The sequence below is a fragment of the Zalophus californianus genome, chromosome 2, assembly GCF_009762305.2.
Source record: "Zalophus californianus isolate mZalCal1 chromosome 2, mZalCal1.pri.v2, whole genome shotgun sequence".
NCBI lineage: Eukaryota > Metazoa > Chordata > Mammalia > Carnivora > Otariidae > Zalophus > Zalophus californianus.
Genome location: NC_045596.1, coordinates 203,072,981 through 203,095,206, shown reverse-complemented (window position 1 = coordinate 203,095,206; position 22,226 = coordinate 203,072,981).

Below are 22,226 nucleotides of genomic sequence, written 5' to 3'. Positions count from 1 at the left end.
TTCCCTTGCTTAAAAAAGCAATTACAGGGGCCAGCAGTCACCTTCCTCACAGCCAGGGTAGGGAAAGAGATGCCAACCATGCAACAATGGCTAAGCAGAGGGAGGCAGTTGGCACTGTCACAGAGCAGGATCATGAAGGCACAAGGAGGACACAGGGCAGGAAGGACCAGAGAAACCCATTCTTGAGCACACCTTGCCAACTCACAGAATTGACTAAGGGAGAGTTCAGGGGGACTAATGTCAAGCTCAAGTTTATGACCATCTATATCATTGTTGTTTTGGTCACATATACACCCCACTTTGTATCCTTAATTCCACTTGTAAGAGAAGCACACATTCCCATAGGCCCCCATGTTGCTAGGATACTTCACAAGCCAGAGTGCAGTATCGTTACCTGAGTATTAGCTCCCAAGCCCATCTGGGGCACCTTACACAACTTGCATCCAAGGAGCCTTTAACAACAGTGTCTCTTGGACCTAACTCAAAATATTGTCTTAGCCCATATCTTCCAAGGCTTCTTGAGGATTAGCAATTCATTTTCCTACAAAAGAGATGGTATTCTATCCAGCAAGATTTATCAAGATAAATCATAGTCTTTGTGGTTTCTATTTAAGGATTTACACATTCTTGCATTTACTTGCTTCTTTACTAGACTACAAGCTGGAAGTAAATAGTGGCCAGGGCACGTAAAATATGTTGTTCACCTTTGTTTCCCATGCACATTAGCTGTTTCATGAAAGATTAGTGAAAGCATAATAGAAATACATGAAGACATGAATGAACAAATAAAAAGTTGTCATTTTATTCATAATCCCTGGCCTTGTGAAAATGTATTAAACAGTACCAAATGGAAATAAAACACCACAGATCACCACAGTAGAGATCAGAATAGTCGATCCTCATTACTTGTGGATTCAGTATTTGTGAAACGGCCTGCTCTCTCATATGTATTTGTGCCCCCCAAATCAGCACCAAGAGCACCTTCCCAGTCAGGTGTGGACATCTGAATCTGTGATGGGCATGTTCTGGGGTGTTGAACAAGATGAAGATCTCCCTCTTTTTCAGTTCCTGTACTATAAACATAAGTCCTTTATATGGTATATTTTAATGCCACATACTTTGCAATTTTGGGGTGGGAGTGTTGGTGATTTCACAGTTTAAAATGGCCCCAAGTACAGTGCAGAAGTGCTGCCTGATGTTCCTTATTGCAAGCAGGCTGTGATGTGCCCCACAGAAAAAGTACATGTGTCAGATAAGCTTTGTTCAGCTGTGAGTTATAGTGCTGCTGTTGGCTACAAGTTCAATGTTCATAAGCCATACTTATTAAATAAGATGTCTTTAAGCAATGAACACTGAAAACAAAGTTATATATTGAGCAGTTGATAAAAATGTGAGCAGAAACCCAGCCCTGAATTTCACCTAGAGCAAGAGGGTAATTCAGAATTAGCCAGTTCAGTGTTCACAGCAACTTTATAGAGAGAATATAATTACCACAAAAATGAGAATCAGCTATAGAGGTTAGAGAACCAGTCCATGATTAACACACCCAGTCTTGATAATCTAACAAAACTGTCTTCAAATTCCAAATTTGCCAAGTCTTAAGTACACAAATTCGTCCACGTGTTAACTTCAATTTCTTCATTTTAAAATGGGATTACAGTAGTAACTTCATAGATTTCTAATGAGAAGTAAATAATATAAGGTTTAAAAAGCACAGAACACATTTTGGCATATAGCTATCACACAAATATTCACTACATTATCCCTTTTACAGACTAACTCAAAATATTGGTCTAGAAATATTAGGTGAAATACCAGAATAAGCTTCAAAAGAGGCTCATAGTAAAATTAGTTATTACAAAGGCCTATCCATAGAAATGGTAGAGAACAAAAACGTGGAGCAACCAGGCTTGTCTGCACCAGCTAGGACGCTCTGTTTACAGCCAACTGCAGCTCACCACCACATCCTGTGGCAGCAAGATATACTGGCACGTCTTCTTGCATCTCTTGCACTTCAGCTCACCACCGCCTCCAGTGGCTGCAAACTGCACAACTGTCACAACTTCCTGCGTCTTTCCAACTGGAGCTCACACTGTCTCCAGTGACACCCAGCTGCACTGTCACGCCTTCCTGTGTTCCTCACACAGAATCCCTATCATTCCACTAAACGAAACTCCTAGAAACAACATTGTTCCAATTGCTTAATTGAATGGACATTTTTCAGTTTTTACTGTTCTTCATCTTTCTGTACCACTCGATGTGGACCACAAGCTGAAAAACTTTGTGCCAGGGATTGTCAGCCTCCTCAGGCTTTCAGGCCTAATACCAGCTAACATGTTTCCATTGCAACTGATGTTGAACAATGGAACTGCACATGCTGTCTCCTCTGACATATCCGAAGTGTACAACTAAGCTCTGGCAGAACTTAAAAAATGTATGGGAGTGAGATTGGGGTCAGCAACCACCATCCACACCAGCACACGTTCATCACAAGTGTTCAATATAGATTACTGACATAGAGAAGCCAGTCTGAAAAGAGAAAACATATCATAGTCTGAAACTAAAGAACTGTATGGCCTCTACAAAGCATAAGAATGGGGGGGTGTGGAGAGAAGGCAAATGAAACATTCTAATGGTCTTACCTACTGAGGAAGAGGGAGGAAGTAAAGCATCTGAAAACCTCTCCTCCTGTGAAGAGATGCAGCAGGGGGACAAAGCAGTTGGACTGGGGACATAGAGGTCCTCTTTCTTCCACATAATGGTTGAGAAATTTGTTTGTAAGTGTTACAGGGACAGTAATAACCATTAATGGAGTAGGAAAGTAGAAAATAGAACTTCTTAATTAACTAGAAAATTCTAAGGAAAGAATAAAGAATCAAACCAGGAAAAAAAAAACTAAGAGGAAATATAAGAAAAACAACAAAGTGAAACAATCAATAATTAAAAAGTAGATCTAAAGCATAAAATTTAATGAAGCAACTAAAATACTTATTATGGGGGCACCTGGGTGGCTCCGTTGGTTAAGCAACTGCCTTCGGCTCAGGTCATGATCCTGGAGTCCCGGGATCGAGTCCCGCATTGTGCTCCCTGCTCAGCGGGGAGTCTGCTCCTCCCTCTGACCCCCCCCCTCTCATGCTCTCTCTCTCTATCTCATTCTCTCTCTCAAATAAATAAATAAAATCTTTTAAAAAAAAAATAAATAAAAAAATAAAATAAAATACTTATTATGAATGAGATGAATTCCATTAAATAGGAATTGAAGACTACATGTAAAACATTGTTTATAAAAACAAGTCTTAGCAAGTGTAATAAAGATTAAAAATAAAAAGCAAAATTTCAGCAAATGCAAATAAAAATAAATCTGAGGTGGCAATATTAATATCAGAAAAGGTAGAATTTAACTTAACAGCACAAAAAATAAAAATAAGTAAAAATAAACAAACTTAAGAACACTCATCAGAATAAAGAGGGGCATTATATAATATGTAATTTAAAATAAAAAGCCATTTTAAAAACCACCATGATAAAGAATATGTGGTACAAACACACACACACACACACACACACACACACACACACACACACACAAATGGAATATTATTCAGCCATCAAAAAGGTTGAAATCTTGCCTTTCACAATGACATGGATGGAACTAGAGTATATTATGCTAAGCGAACGAAGTCAGTCAGAGAAAGACAAATACCACATGGTCTTACTCATATATGGTATGTGAGAAAGAAAACAGATGAATATATGGGATGGGGCCAGGAGGAAGGAAAGAGAGAAATAAACCATAAGAGTCTTTTAATCATAGAGAACAAACTGAGGGTTGATGGAGGGAGGTGGCTGGAGTATGGTGGGCTAGATGGGGGTTGGGCATTAAGGAGGGCACTTGTTGTGATGAACATTGGGTATTGTATATAAATGTTGAATCACTGAATTCTTTTCCAGAAACCAGTATTATACTTTATGTTAACTAAGTAAATTTTAAATTAAAAAATATATATATAAATAAAAATAAAATACATTTTAAATAACCATCATAGTAATCATAAATTTGATTAACATGGAATAGTGAAAAAACATACAAGGTCCCAAATGAGAAAGGTGCCATAAACCATATATAGGGAAAACATTTATTATTATTTTTTATTACACTTGATAAAACTCTAAAAATAAGTTTAAAAACTATAGAGAGGATGGGTAATTTCTGTATTGTTATATCTGTAGAAAGTGCAATTTCTGATGAAATAGAACTAAAAAAATTGCCCAAGCATACCTCGAAAATTTAAATCAATCTCAACTTGACAGATGAATACTTAGCATCAATCCTAATAATGATAATAGTAATACAGCACTGATAGCTTCATATAGTTAGCTAATCATTAAAAAATGGATAATTCAAATGATTTAAATTAATTCAAGGTATAGAAAAAGAAAATTCCATAATTGATTCTATAAAGTCAATATCACCTATCTGTGCAAACTGATAAAGATTTTTGTAATGTACATAAATCTCACTTATAAACATCTAGCATGTTTGTAAGTTAAATGTTTATACAATAAAATTTTACTGAAAAAAGGAGCAGGGTATCAAAAGCATGCATCATGACCAAATGAAATCAGGATATCAAAAATCTTCCAACATAAGAATTACATCAAGAAAGAAGACTGTCATAGGAAATCAATAGATACAAAAATCCTCATTGGACAAAATTCATAAGTGGCTTATCCAATAAAACCTTGAAGTACAATATGAGAGTAGCCCACTTAAAGACAATGAAGTTATTGACCTAAAAATAGGAACCTAAAAAACGCGAAAATGTATTTCTCTTCAAATTGGTTTTCCTGCCTACAACTATTACCAATATTACCAATATTGTTGAAGGTTAACAAAGGCAATAAGAAAAAAAATAATCAGTATGATATTTGCAGAAAATATCAAGTTATTTTTAGTCTGTTATTATTTTTCACTGGATTTTATAACTAGGAAGCTTAAAGGTTTATAGAAATGCTAGAATTAAGTGACTTGAGCAGCTGTTTGGATACAAGATAAATATACAAAATTAATCGCTCTACTTTTTTCCTTAACAATACCAATTAGAAATGAAAATGAAGGGAGATGGCACGAAAATTATAAAGGAAAACATTGAAAAACTAGGCATAAGTAAAACACCTATCTAAATAATACCATAAAACTGTGTTAAAGATTTGGACCAATGAAAAGATATACTATGTTCCAAAAGAGAACAGTTAATATAACAAAAATACAAGTTTTTGTATTTGTTATACAAAGTTAATATATAAATTAACCAAAGTTGATATATAAATTTTATATAAAATAAGAGTAAAAAATTCCAAGTCAGGTACTTAAAATTGGACAAAACAATATTAAAATTTATCTAGAGTACTTTTCTCATAAAATTCTAGAGAATGGTGCAAAAAGGAACAGGGCAGAGATCTTGACTTCACAGTTCATAGGGTATACTATAAATTTATACAGTCTACAAGAGACTCAGTTTAGATGTAAAGATGTATATAAGCTGAAAGTGAAGAAATAAAAAATACATGTCACAAAAGTGGTAATCAGAAGAAAACAAATATGGTTACACTTACATCAGACAAAATAGACTTCCAGTCAAAAACTGTCTCACTAGACAAAGAAGGCCATTATAGGATGGTGAAAGGGTCCATTCAACATGAAAATGGAACAGTTATAAATATATTTGTACCCAACATTAGAGCACCTAAATATGTAAAGCAAATATTGACAGATCTGAAGGGAAAAATAAATAAAAATACAATAATAGTAGACTTCATGACCCCACTTTCAACAATGGATAAACCATCTAGACAGAAAATCAAAAAGAAAACACTGGACTTCAACTATGCTTTAGGTCGAATGGACAGACAGACACCTACAGAACATTCTATCCAATAGCAAAAAATACATTCTTCCCAAATGCACACGGAACATTCCCCAGGATAGATTACATTTTAGTTCACAAAACCAGGGTTAACAAATTTCAGAAGATTGAAATCATTTCAATTACCTTTCTCATGACCTTGGAGTAAAGCTAGAAATCAAAAAAGAAAAAAAGAAGAGGGGCGTCTGGGTGGCTCAGTTGGTTAAACGATTGCCTTCGGCTCAGGTCATGATCCTGGAGTCCCGGGATCGAGTCCCGCATCAGGCTCCCTGCTCAGTGAGGAACCTGCTTCTCCCTCTGGCCCTGCCCCCTCTCATGTGCTCTCTCTCTCACTCTCTCAAAATAAATAAATAAATCTTTAAAAAAAAGAAGAAGAAGAAGAAGAACCCAGGACAAGAAAAAGAAAGAATTTGGACCATTATCTCCCACAACACACAGAAAACTCAAAATGAATTAAAGACTTCAACAGAAGACCTGAAACCATAAAACTAGTAGAAGAAAACAGGGGGAAAGCTCCTTGACATTAGTCTTGGCAATGGTTTTTTTAATTTAATACCAAAAGCAAAAATTCACAAATGGGACTACATCAAACTAAAAAGCTTTTGCACACAAAATAAACAATCTACAAAATGAAAAGGCAACCAGATAATGAGTTAATTTCCAAAATATATAGGGAACACATACAATTCGATAGCAATAAAACAAACAGCCTGATTTTAAAAGCAGGCATAGGATCTAAATAGACATTTTTTTCCCAGAGAAGACATACAAAGGCCAACAGGTACATGAAAAGGTGCTAAACATCATAAATCATTAGGGAAAAGTGAATCAAAACCACATTGAGATGACACCTCACACCTACTAGGATGGCTGTTATCCAAAAGACAAAAGGAACAAGTGTTGCTGAGGATGTGGAGCAAAAAAGACTTGTAAATCATTGGTGGGAATGTAAAGTGCTATGGCTATTATGGAAACAGTATGAAGCTTTCTCAAAAATTAACAATAGAACTGCCATATGATCTAGAAATCCCACTTCTGGATATATATCCAAACAAACTGAAAACAGGATCTCAAAGAGATATCTGCAGTCCCATGTTCATTGCAACATTATTATGGTTGATAAGATATGGAAACAACCTAGATGTCTGTGAACAGATGAATCTATACACATATATTTTTATATTGTATAAAAGTGTATACTGTGTATATACATATTACATATATTGTATATATGTATGTGTATTTATTAAAACAAATATTGTTCAGCCTTAAAAAAAAGAAGGAAATCCTGCCATTTGTGACAAGATGGAGGAACTTGGAGGACTTTATGCTAAGTGAAATAAACCAAACACAGAAAGAGAAATACTGCATGACCTCATTTATGTGGAACCTATCATAGTCAAACTCATAGAAGCAGAAAGTAGAGTAGTGGTTGCCAGGGGCTGAGAGAAGGGAGAAATGGAGAGATGCTGGTCAACGGGAATGAAGTTTTAGTTATGCAAGCTGAATATATTCTGGAGATCTAATGGACAACACTGTAACTATAGCCCACAATATTATATTGTATACTTGAAATTTACTAAGAGGGTAGAATTTAAGGGCTCTTACCACAGGAAAGAAAAGATGCTAATTATGTGCGGTAATGGATATGTGAACTAGCTTGATTGGGGTGATTATTTCATAATTTACATGTATGTGAAATCATCAACCAGACCCCTTAAATATATACAATTTCTATGGCTCAATTATACCTCAAAATTCTAAAGGAAAAAAACTATAAAAAAAGAAAATATAAATTGTTACCCTTTTGGAAAAGGTATATAAATATCTACTTAAGCTAAAGATATATTCTTCAATTCCATTCCTGAGAATCAAATATAAAAATAAAAATACTCATACACAAAATTGACATATGTGAGGATATTTAAGGAAGCATTATTTTAACAGGTAATAACTAATCACAGTGAATAATCATCAATAGGGAAATGAAATAATGCCAAACAAATAGATACATATATACATACATACTAGTCCAAGTGACTCAGAAGGATTTCTGTGAAGTGTTACTAAGGAAGAAAATCAAAACACAAAAAGTATATAAAACAACTTCATGTTTTTGTTAAAAAAAAAACAAAACATTTGTGTGATGGGAGAGAGCAGATAAAATGTATAAAAGGATACATGCCAGATTGTGCATATGAACTGCTTCCATTGGAAAGAAAGCTGCTCTGGAGGGAAGTTGGGAGAAGGGAGGAGATATCAAAAAATATAAGGAAAAGAAAAAACTTCATTTAAAATGTTTGTGTGTGGGTGGTTGTTCATGTGTATGTATCAAAGATATGCACGTTCCGACTAATGTATCAAAATAAAAAAAGAAAAAGTTTAAAAAGATTGTAGCATTTGAGTCTATAAAAGCGGAAACTGTAGCATAAAATAATGACATAACTAAGATCAAATTTTTATCCCATAAATAAACATAAATGGGCTACATTAACCTATTGGAAGAAAGATTTCAGATGGGATCATGGAACAAAACCCAGCTCTATGTTTAGAAGAGACAGATCTAAAGCAAACTGATTTATCAAGATCAGAAATTTTTAGGGGCACCTGGGTGGCTCAGTTGTTAAGTGTCTGCCTTTGGCTCAGGTCATGATCCCAGGGTCCTGGGATTGATCCCTGCATTGGGCTCCCTGCTCAGTGGGAGTCTGCTTCTCCCTCTGCATGCCACTACCCCTGCTCATGCTCTTTCTTTCTCTACCAAATAAATAAATAAAATCTAAAAAGAAAAGAAGAAATGCAACAGGTCTCTGTATATTGACTTTGTATCCTGCAGCTTTACTGAATTTGTTTATTCTAACATATATTTCTTCTCCATGACAAGTTTGATTATTCCATAAGAATTATTTTCCATCCATGACCCTACTACTCTAATTGAAATGGCTCCAAGTGATTAAGAAATAGTCTAATGAGGGGCTTGGGTGGCTCAGTCATTAAGCGTCTGCCTTCAGTTCAGTGCCATGATCCCAGGGTCCTGGGATCGAGCCCCACATGGGGCTCCCTGCTCCACAGGAAGCCTGCTTCTCCCTCTCCCACTCCCCCAGCTTGTGTTCCCTCTCTCGCTGTATCTCTCTCCGTCATATAAATAAATAAAATCTTAAAAAGAAAAAGATCAGAAATTTTTAAGTGATCAAGTGTCCATTAGGCAAATGAAATAACAAAATCATATATATATATATATATATATATAAATATTAAATGGAAGAGCACTGCGTCATGCTAGTGGATAAAATTTACAATGAAGATAGAGCAAAGAAATATTTATATACCAAATAACAAGTATCGATATTCATAAAGCTGAAAGCATAGGAGATGCAGGGAGAAGTAAATACAGATCCGTTAAGTTACCATGTCTTTTAAGGCTATGGAAAAGGCAAAATAAAATCTACTTATGTAATTAATAATAGTAGCAGATCCAATGAAAATACATATATATGTGAAATGGAGCTCTGCTTTCTTCTGTGGGGGCTCCTCTGAAACACTGGCCCACAAATGACCATATTACCTCCAAAAGGACAACTTTTGATTGGAAAGACAGGCAGACAGGGAGGGGGGAAATAAGGAGAGGAAGGAAGAAAAGAGGGAAGGGTAGAGTACTGTGTGGGATGCCAAGTCAGCAGAGGGAAGACAGCTATCCTAGTGGGTAATCTGCACCCACAGTGGATTCCCTATGGCTGAAAGTAAATTGTCCCATGCTAAGCTGTGACGGTTTGGGATTGCCTGCAATTGTAGCCCAGCCTAGCCTGACTAAGATGCTCTAAATCTGAAGTGGCAGGAAGAGTGTGGAACCTATGCAGCCCCCTCAGACAGGAGCAAGGAGGGGAACTAACAAGGACACACATACCGCAGAGCAAAGTGCAGGGTCTCCAGATACACACACATTTGCCTGTTTGAATGAACCACTTAGAAAAAGGTGCAGCAAGCATGACATTTTGCCCTTCAATACTTCACTGTGATTAAATATCACACCAGAGGAATTTAACATGTATACATCCTATAAAGTCCTCATTCAATTTCCCAATTGTTCCAAAAGTCTTTTAAAGCTGTTTTGTTTTTGCTTTATTACCTAGGTTCCAACAAGGATCCGGAATTCTATATCATTATCATGCATTTTGTCTTCTTCAATTTAGAACAGTATCCCCTCTCCCTTTGTCTTGTCCTTAAAAGCATTGGTAATTTTTTTAAAGATTGATTGATTGATTGATTGATTGCATAGCACCAAGAGAGGCGGGCAGTGGCAGAGAGGGGCTACCATTCCACGGGGGAGTCCATCTGCTGGACAGCGGCTCGGTGGAGAACGCACTGCAAGTCAGGAGAAATCCCAGGCGTAGGATTGTTCCGTGATATGCCTGAGATGTAAGTCTATATATCTGGATCTCTACAAGCAGAAAAGCCACTGCTTTTTGCAAGTGGTGGCTTCACACCACTCCAGATTTTACTACAGAGCATCTTGCTTGGGTCGTGGTTGATATTTTGGACTCTGCTCATTCACTCACCCATCCCTTGACAGAATGACTAGGAGGGGGAGCTCTCAACAAAGAAAAGAACCAGAGACAATGTCCTCTGCCCCAGACTAATGGATATGGATCTAAGCAAGTTGTCAGAGATAGAATTTAGGATAGCAATCCTAAAGTCAATAGCTAGGCTTGAAAAAAACATTAGTGACAATATAGACTCTCTAAGAGCAGGAATGAGATCTAATCAGGCCAAACTAAAAAAATATGCTATGAATGATATGCAGTCTAAACTGGATACTCTAACCGCCTGGGTAAATGAGGCAGAAGAGAGAATTAGTGATCTAGAAGATAAGCTGATGGAAAGGAAGGAAGTTGAGGAAAACAGAGATATGCTGCTAGTAGCACATGACAAAAGGATTGGAGAGATTAATGATAACATGAAACATTACAATATCAGAATTATTGGGATTCCCAAGGGGGTGGAGAGAGAGGGAGGGCTAGAAGGTATATTTAAGCAAATCATAGCTGAGAACTTCCCTCATCTGGGGAAGGAAACAAGCATTTGAGTCCAAGAGGCAGAGGGGACCCCTCCCAAAATCAATAAAAAGAGATCACTCCCCGACCTATAATAGTGAAGCTTCCAAATTTTACAGCCAAGGAAAGAATCCTGAGAATGGCCAGGGAGAGGAGGTTCCTTCCATATGGAGGGAGGAACATCAGAATACCATCATACTTGTCCACAGAAACCTGGTAAGCCAGAAAGGGCTGGCAAGACATATTCAGGATACTAAATGAAAAGAATGTGCAGTCAAGAATACTTCACTCTGCAAGGCTGTCATTCAGAATGGATGGAGAGATAAAGAGCTTCCAGGACAGGCAGAAACTGAACGAGTATGCAACCACCAAGCCAGACCTACAAGAAATATTAAGGGGGATACTGTAAGCGAAGAGAAAACCCCAAGTGTGACATGGACAAGAAAGAAACAAAGAAAATCTATAGACAGGGACTTTACAAGTAATACAATGGCACTAATTCCTATCTTTCAATAGTTACTCGGAATGTAAATGGGATGGATGCTCCCATGAAAAGACACAGGGTTGCAGATTGAATAAAAAAGCAGGACCCATCCATATGCTGTCTACAAGAGACTTAGTTTGAGCCTAAAGACACCTCCAGATGGAAAGGGAGGGGATGGAGAACCATCTACCACACTAATGGATCTCCCAAGAAAACTGGGGTAGCAATCCTCATATCAGACAAATTAGATTTTCAAACAAAGACTATCATAAGGGATGAAGAGGGACACGATATCATACTTAAAGTGTCTATCCAACAAGAAGATCTAACAATTGTAAATATCTATGACCCCAATGTGGGAGCAGCCAATGATAGAAAACAATAACCAAAGTAAAGAAACATATTGATAATAATACATTAATAGTAGGAGACCTCAACACTCCACTCACAGCAATGGACAGATCATCTAAGCAGAAGATCAAAAAAGAAACAAGAGCTCTGAATGACACATTTGACCAGACAGACTTCGTAGATATATACAGAACAATGCACACTAACACAACAGGATACTCATTCTTCTCAAGTGCACATAGAATGTTTTGCAGAATAGAGCACATACTGGTGCTCTAGATCAGGTGTCAGACACAGATGAGGTGTCAACTGATACCAAAAGATTGAGATGATTCCCTGCCTATTTTCAGACCACAATGCTATGAAACTGGAACTCAACCATAAGAAGAAATTTGGAAGGAACTCAAACACTTGGAAGTTAAAGAGCGTCCTGTTCAAGAATGACTGGGTAAGCCAGGAAATTAAAGAATAACTTAAACAATTCATAGAAACCAATGAAAATGAAAACACAGTATTCAAAACCTATGGGATATGGCAAAGGCTGTCTGAAGAGGGAAAACATAGCCATCCAAGCCTCTCTCAAAAAATTTTTAAAAATCCCAAATGCACAAGCCAAACTTACACCTAAAGGACCTGGAGAAAGAACAGCAAATAAGGCCCAAACCAAGCAGGAGAAGAGAAATAATAAAGATTAGAGCAGAAATCAATGAAATGGAAACAAGAAAAACAGAAGATATTAACAAAACTACAAGCTGGTTCTTTGAAAGAATTAATAAGATCGATCAACCTCTGGCCAGACTTACCCAAAAGAAAAGGGAAAGGAGCCAAATCAATAAAATCATGAATTAAAGGGAAGAGATCATGATTAAAACCAAGGAAATAGAAACAATGATTAGTAATTATTACCAGCAAGTATACACCAACAAATTAAGCAATCTGGAAGAAATGGATGCATTCCTGGAAACTGATCAACTACCAAGAGTGACAGAGGAAGAAATATATTATCTGAATAGACCAATAACCAGCAAGGAAATTGAAGCAGTCATCAAAAACCTCCCAAAAAAAAACAAAAGCCCGGGGCCAGACGGCTTCCCAGGGGAATTCTACCAAACATTTAAAGAAAAAATCATACCTATTCTACTGAAGCTGTTTCAAAAAATAGAAATAGAAGGAAAACTTCCAAACTCTTTCTATGAGGCCAGAATTACCCTGATCCAAAAACCAGAGAAATACCCCATCGAAAAGGAGAATTATAGACCAATATCCCTGTTGAACATGGATGCCAAAACACTCAACAAGTTCCTAGAAAATAGGATCCAACAGTCCATTAAAAGGCTTATTCACCATGATCAGGTGGGATTTATTCCTGGGATGCAAGGTGGTTCAACATTAGGATCAATCAATGTGATAGAGCATATTAATCAAAGAAAAGACAAGAATGATATGATCCCCTCAATCAATGCAGAAAAAGCATTTAACAAAATACAGCATCCTTTCCTGGTTAAAACTCTTCAAAATATAGGGATAGAGGGAACATACAGCAATATCACTAAAGCTATCTATGAAAAGCCCACAGCGAATATCATTCTCAACAGGGAAAGGCTGAGAGCTTTCCCCTTAAGATCAGGAACACAACAGGGATGCCCACTCTCACCACTATTGTTCAACATAGTACTAGAAGTCCTAGCCTCAGCAATCAGACAACCACAAAACAACAAGAAATAAATAAAAGGCATTCAGATTGGCAAACAAGAAGTCAAACTCTCTCTCTTCATAGATGACATGATGCTTTATGTGGAAAATCGAAAAGACTCCACCCCTAAATTACTAGAACTCATACAGCAATTCAGAAACATGGCAGGATACAAAATCAGTGCACAGAAATCAGTTGAATTTCTGTATACTAACAATGAGACTGAAGAAAGAGAAATTAAGGAATCTATTCCATTTATGGTAGAACGAAAAAGCATAAGATACCTAGGAATAAACCTAATCAAAGAGGTAAAGGAGCTATACACTAGAAACTACAGAACACTGATGAAGGAAATGGAGGAGGAAGACACAAAGAGATGGAAAATTGTTCCATGCTCATGGATTGGAAAAATAAACATTGTTAAAACGTCTATGTTACCCAGAGCAAGCTACACGTTTAATGCAATCCCTATCAAAATACCATTGAAATTTTTCACAGAGCTGGAACAAACAATTCTAAAATTTATATGGAACCAGAAAAGACCCTGAATCACCAAGGGAATGTTGAAAAAGAAAATCGAAGCTGGGAGCATCATGTTGCCTGCCTTCAAACTACATTACAAAGCTGTGATCATCATGACAGCATGGTACTGGCACAAAAACAGACACACAGATTAATGGAACAGAATAGAGAACCCAGAAATGGACCCTCAACTCTATGGTCAACTACTCTTCGACAAAGCAGGAAAAAATATGCAATGGAAAAAAGACAGTCTCTTCAATAAATGGTGCTGGAGAAAATTGGACAGCCACATGCAGAGGAATGAAACTGGACCATTGTCTTAGACCATACACAAACATAAACACAAAATGGATGAAAGACCTCAATGTGAGACAAGAATCCATCAAAATCCTAGAGGAGAACACAGGCAGCAACCTCTGTGAACTCGGCTCCAGCAACGTCTTTCAAGACAGGTCTATAAATGTAAAGGAAACCGAAGAAAAATAAATTTTTGGGACTTCATCAAGATAAAAGCCTTCTGCATGGCAAAGGAAACAGTCAAGAAAACCAAAAGACAACCGATAAAATGGGAGAAGATATGTGCAAATGACTTATCAGAGAAAGGGCTAGTATCCAAAATCTATAAAGAACTTATCAAACTCAACACCCAAAAAACAAAGAATCCAATCAAGAAACAGGCAGAAGATATGAACAGACATTTATGCAAAGAAGACATCCAGATGACCAACAGACACATAAAAAAGTGCTCGGGAGGAGGGAAACAGATGGCAGAGGAGTAGGGGACCCTATTCTAACTGGTCCCTGAATTGACCTGGGTATCTACCAGACCACTCTGAACACCCACAAAATCAGCCTGACATGTAAGAAGATATATCTGGATCTCTACAAACAGAATATCACAGGCAGGTTTTTTCAAGGTATGAAACGGGAAGCTGTGATTCTGTGGAAACATACTGGAAGATAAACAGAAGGGGGAGGGAGCCGTTGGGATCCTGCACTTCCAGTGCACAAAAGCCTCCCACACTGGGGACAGGACTCACAGACCGATAGCAGCGGGCAAAGGACCTTAGGGCAGCCCCACGGACTAAAATCTGGAGTGTCAGGGCAGCACATGTGAACTGGGGGCGGCTGGTGGTTTTAGAAGCACAAAGGGCAGAGATATGCCCGACCTGGAGGTGAGGACTGGGAGTGCTGCTGACGGGGTGCACAACCCAGGACACTGCAGTTTACAGCAGCACAGACAGAAATGGAGATAGTGTGGCCTGGAGAGCTCACTGAAGAACAGACTGCAATCTCTCTGCTCCGAGGCAGAGGGTTGGAAACGGTCTCTTCTGCCCTGACTCTCGGAATAGATGCAAAAAGCCACCAGGGAAAGCCGCCAGAGAACAAAAGCCCCCAAAAACCGGTTTTCACTGAGCCCATCCCCCACCACAGGGTCAGGGCAACTCTGCCCCAACAGGGTTGCCTGAGTAGCAGCACAGCAGGCCCCTCCCCCAGAAGACAGGCTGGGAGAACAAAAGGCCAACAACCCTAAGGCTCCTATAAAACAGGTGCGTCTTGCTTGGGTTGTGATCAATAATTTGGACTCTATACATTCCCTCAACCACCCCTCAACAGAATGACTAGGAGGAGGAACCCCCCGAATAGGAAAGACTCAGAGACTGTGACGTCTACCACACATTTACAAACGGATACAGAAATAACCAAGATGTTGGAAATGGACTTCAGAGTAACAGTTGTGAAGACAACGGCTAGAATGGAGAAATCGATTAATGGCAACATAGAGTCTCTAAGGGCAGAATGAAAGCTGAACTGCAGAACTTAAAAATGCTATCAGTGAGATCCAATCCAGTCTAGATAATCTAACAGCTAGGGTAAGCGAGGCAGAAGAACGAATTAGTGATATACAGGACCAATTGATAGAAAAGAAGGAAAAAGAGGAGGCCAGGGAAAAACAACTGAAAATCCATGAAAACAGAATCAGAAAAATAAGTGACACCATGAAACGTTCCAGTGTCATATTTATTGGGATCCCTGGGGGGTGAGAGAGAGAGAGAGAGAGGAAGAGTATGTTTGAGCAAATCATAGCTGAGAACTTCCCTAATCTGGGGAATGAAACAAACATTCATGTCCTAGAGGAAGAGAGGACCCATCCCAAGAAAAGGAAAACAGGCCAATACCCTGGTATTAATAGTAAAAGTCGCAAATCTTAGAACCAAGGAAACCATCTTAAGGGCAGTTAGGGGGGAAGAGATTCCTTACATACAGAGGGAGGAACATCAGAATAAGATCAGACCTATCCACAGGGACTTGGCAAGCCAGAAAGGCCTGGCAAGACATATTCAGGGTACTAAATGAGAAGAACATGCAGCCAAGAATACTTTATCTGGCAAGGCTTTCATTTAGAATGGATGGAGAGATGCAGAGCTTCCAAGATCAGCAGAAGCTGAAAGAATACGTGACCACAAAGCCAGCCCTGCAAAAAATATTAAGGGGGGTTCTATAAAAGGAGAAAGACCCCAAGAGTGATATACAACAGAAATTTACAGGGACAATCTATAGAAACAAGAACTTCACAGGCAACATGATAACAATAAATTCCTATCTTTCAATAATCACTCTCAACATGAACGACCTAAATGCTCCCATAAAACGGCACAGGGTTGCAGATTGGATAAAAAGACAGGACCCATCCATATGCTGTCTACAAGAGACTCATTTTGAACCTAAAGATACATCCAGACTGAAAGTAAAGGGATGGAGACCCATCTCCCATGCCAACGGACATCAAAGGAAAGCTGGGGTGGCAATTCTCATATCAGACAAATTAGATTTTAAGCTAAAGACTGTAGCTAGAGACAGAGAAGGACACTATATCATTCTTAAAGGGTCTATCCAACAAGAAGAGCTAACAGTTTTAAATATCTACACCCCCAACATGGGAGCAGCCAACTACATAAGCCAACTGTTAACCAAAACAAAAAGTCATATTGCCAATAATACATTAATAATAAGAGACCTCAATACTCCACTCTCAGCAATAGATAGATCGTCTAAGTAGAAAATCAACAAAGAAACAAGAGCTCTGAATGACACAGTGGGCCAGATGGACCTCACAGATATATACAGAACATTCCATCCTAAAACAACAGAATACTCATTCTTCTCGAGCGCACATAGAACTTTCTCCAGAATAGACCACCTACTGAGTCACAAATCAGGTCTCAACCAATACCAAAAGACTGAGATGATTCCCTGCCTATTTTCAGACCATAATGCTTTAAAACTGGAACTCAATCACAAGAAAAAAAATTGGAAGAAATTCAAACACTTGGAAGCTAAAGACCACTCTGCTTAAGAATGCCTGGGTCAACCAGGAAATCAAAGAAGAACTTAAACAATTCATGGAAACCAATGAGAACAAAAACACATTGGTCCAAAACCTTTGGGATACTGCAAAGGCGGTCCTAAGGGGGAAATACATAGCCATCCAAGCCTCACTCAAAAAAATAGAAAAATCCCAAATTCACCAACTAATTTTACACCTTAAAGAACTAGAAAAAAAAGCAATAAACGATGCCTACACAACACAATAGAGGAGAAATAATTAAGATTAGAGCAGAGATCAATGAATTAGAAACCAGAAACACAGTAGATCAGATCAACAAAACTAGAAGCTGGTTCTTTGAAAGATTTAATAAGATTGATAAACCACTGGACAGACTTATCCAAAAGAAAAGAGAAAGGACCCAAATTAATAAAATTATGAATGAAAGGGGAGACATCATGACTAACACCAAGGAAATAGAAACAATTATTAGAAATTATTATCAACAACTATATGCCAGTAAGCTGAGCAATCTGGATGAAATGGATGCCTTCCTGGAAACCTATAAACTCCCACAACTGAAACAGGAAGAAATTGACAACCTGAATAGGCCAATAACCAGTAACGAGATTGAAGCAGTGAAAAACCTCCCTAAATACAAGAGTTCAGGGCCTGTTGGATTCCCTGGGGAATTCTACCAAACATTCAAAGAGAAATAATACCTATTCTCCTGAAGCTGTTTCCAAAAATAGAAACAGAAGGAACGCTTCCAGACTCATTCTATGAGGCCAGCATTACCTTAATCCCCAAACCAGGCAAAGACCCCATCAAAAAGGAGAATTTCAGACTGATATCCCTGATGAATATGGATTTCAAAATCCTCAACAAAATCCTAGCTAATAGGATCCAACAATACATTAAAAGGATCATCAACCACAACCAAGTGGGATTTATCTCTGGGATGCAAGGGTGGTTCAACATTGATAAATCAATTAATGTGATAGAACACATTAATAAGAGGAGAGAGAAGAACCATATGGTCCTCTCAATTGATGCAGAAAAAGCATTTGACAAAATACAGCATCCTTTCCTGATTAAAACTCTTCAGAGTATAGGGATAGAGGGAACAATCCTCAATTTCATAAAATCCATCTATGAAAAACCTACAGCGAATATCATCCTCAATGGGGAAAAGCTGAGAGCCTTTCCCTTAAGATCAGGAACACGACAAGGATGCCCACTCTCACCACTACTGTTCAACAGAACACTAGAAGTCCTACCAACAGCAATCAGATGATATAAAGAAATAAAAGTTATTAAAATTAGCAAAGAAGTCAAACTCTCTCTCTTCACAGATGACATAATACTTTATGTGGAAAATCCAAAAGACTCCATCCCCAAATTATTAGAATTCATACAGCAATTCAGTAATGTGACAGGATACAAAATCAATGCACAGAAATCAGTTGCTTTCTTATACACTAACAATGCAACTGTAGAAAGAGAAATTAGAGAAATGATTCCATTTACAATAACACCAAAAACCATCAGATACCTCAGAATAAACCGAACCAAAGAGGTAAAGAATCTATACTCTAGGAACTACAGAACACTCACGAAAGAAATTGAAGAAGACAGAAAAAGATGGAAAACCATTCCATGCTCATGGATCAGAAGAATAAACATTGTTAAAATGTCTATGTTACCCAGGGCAATCTATACTTTCAATGCCATCCTGATCAAAATTCCAATGACATTTTTCAAAGTGCTGGAACAAACAATCCTAAAATTTGTATGGAATCAGAAAAGACCCCGAATCGCCAAGGAAATGTTGAAAAAGAAAAAGTTGGGAGCATCACGTTGCCCAGTTTCAAGCTATGTTACAAAGCAGTGATCACCAAGACAGCATGATACTGGCACAAAAACAGACATATAGACAAATGGAACAGAATAGAGAGCCCAGATATGGACCCTCAATTCTATGGTCAAATAATCTTCGACAAAGCAGGAAAAAATATGCAATGGAAAAAAGACAGTCTCTAATAAATGGTGCTGGGAAAATTGGACAGCTATATACAGAAGAATGAAACTCGACCATTCTCTAACACCCTACACAGAGATAAACTAAAAATGGATGACAGAACTCAATGTGAGACAGGAATCCATCCAAATCCTAGAGGAGAACATAGTAACCTCTTCAACATCGGCCACGGGAACTTCTTTCAAAATACCTCTCCAACGAACCATGAGAGGCTATGGACTCTGAAAAACAAACTGAGGGTTCTAGAGGGGAGGGGGATGGGGGTTGGGTTTAGCCTGGTGATGGGTATTAAGGAGGGCACATTCTGCATGGAGCACTTGGTGTTATACACAAACAATGAATCATGGAACACTACATCAAAAACTAATGATGTAATGTATGGTGATTGACATAACATAATAATAAATAAATAAATAAATAAATAATAAAATGTAAAGAAATACCTCTCCAAAGGCTAGTGAAACAAAAGCAAAAATGAACTTTTGGGACTTCATCAAGATAAAAAGCTTCTGCACAGCAAAGGAAACAGTCAACAAAACAAAGAGGCAACCCACAGAATGGGAGAAGATATTTGCAAATGACACTACAGATAAAGGGCTGTATCCAAGATCTATAAAGAACTTCTCAAACTCAACAGCCAAAAAACAAATAATCAAGTCAAAAAGTGAGCAGAAGATATGAAAAGACACTTCTCTGAAGAAGACATAGAAATGGCTAACAGACACATGAAAAAATGTTCATCATCATAAACCATCAGGAAAATTCAAATCAAAACCACATTGAGATACCACCTTACACCAGTTAGATTGGCAAAAATTGACAAGGCAAGAAACAACGCCATCCTGATCAAAATTCCAATGACATTTTTCAAAGTGCTGGAACAAACAATCCTAAAATTTGTATGGAATCAGAAAAGACCCCGAATCGCCAAGGAAATGTTGAAAAAGAAAAACAAAGTTGAGGGCATCACATTGCCCAATTTCAAGCTTTGTTACAAATGTTGGAGAGGTTGTGGAGAAAGGGAACCCTTTTACACTGTTGGTGGGAATGCAGGTTGGTACAACCACTTTGGAAAACAGTGTGGAGGTGCCCAGAAAATTAAAAATAGAGCTACCCTATGACCCAACAATTGCACTACTGGGTATTTACCCCAAAGACACAGATGTAGTGAAAAGAAGGGCCATATGAACCCCAATGTTCATAGCAGCAATGTCCGCAATAGCCAAACTGTGGAAAGAGCCGAGATGCCCTTCAACAGATGATGGATAAAGAAGATGTGGTCCATATATACAATGGAATATTACTCAGCCATCAGAAAGGATGAATACCCAACTTTTACATTAACATGGATGGAACTGGTGGAGATTGTGCTAAGTGAAATAAGTCAAGCAGAGAAAGTCAATTATCATACAGTTTCACATATTTGTGGAACATAAGCAGTAGCATGGAGGACATTAGGAGAACGAAGGGAAAATGAAGGGGGGGTGGAAATCGGAGGAGGAGATAAACCATGAAAGACTATGGACCCCGAGAAACTGAGTGTTTTAGAGGGGAGGGGATGGGGGATGGTTTAGTCCAGTGTTGGGTATTAGGAGGGCATGGACTGCATGGAGCACTGGGTGTTATACAAAAACAATGAATCATGGAACACTACATCAAAAACTAATGACGTATTGTATGGTGACTAACATAACATAATAAAATTAAATTAAATTTTAAGAAAAAAGAAAGCAAGCTGGAGTCACCATACTCCAATTTCAAGTTAGATTACAAAGCTGTAGTCATCAAAACAGTTTGGTACTGGCATAAAAAGAGAAACAATGGAACAGAATAGAAAACTCAGAAACTAACCCACACATATATGATCTTAACTCACAACACAGGAGCAGAAAATATACAATGGGGAAAGGACAGTCTCTTCAGTGAATGGTACTGGGAAAACTGTACACTAAATGCAGAAGAATGTAACTGGATCACTTTCTGACACCACACATACATTTTAAATGGATGAATGACTTGAACCTAAGACCTGAATCCACAAACCTCCGAGAAGAAAACACAGGTAGTAAGTTTCTCAAACTGTTTTTGGCAAAGAGGCTCCTAGATCGGACACCAAAAGCAAAGGCAACAAAAGCAAAAATAAACAAGTGGAACGACATCAAACTGAAATCTGCATGGCAAAAGAAACCATCAAGAACTTAAAAGGTGACCTACCCAACGAGAAAAAATATCCGCAAATCATATGTGTGAGAAGAGGCTAATACCCAAAATACACAAAACACTCATACAAATCAAAACAAACAAACAAACAAACAGAAAACCTGTATAAAAAATGGGGAGAATACGTGAAGAGATGCTTCCCAAAGATGGCACACAGGTGGCCAACAGACACAGAAAAAGTTGTTCGACATCACTAATAGTCATCAGGGAAACATAAGTCAAAACCACAATCAGCTATCACCTCAAAACTGTTGGAATGGCAATCGTCCCAGAGACAGACACCAGGTATGATCAAGGGTGTGTAGACAAGGGGACCCACTGCACTGTTGGTGGGAATGTAAATTGGTACAGCCACTGTACCAACAGTATGGAGGTTGGTTCCTGAAAAAAATGAATACAACTATCATATGACCCAGGAATTTCTCTACTGAGTAGATTTATTTGGAGAACACAAAAACACAAGGTCAAAAAGATAGATGCACTCCCATGTTCACTGCAACATTATTCATAGTAACCAGACATAGAAACAGAGACCTTGGGAGCATTATGCTAAGTAACCCAGACACAGAAAGACAAATACCAGATGCTCTCATGGACATTCCACATGGAAAA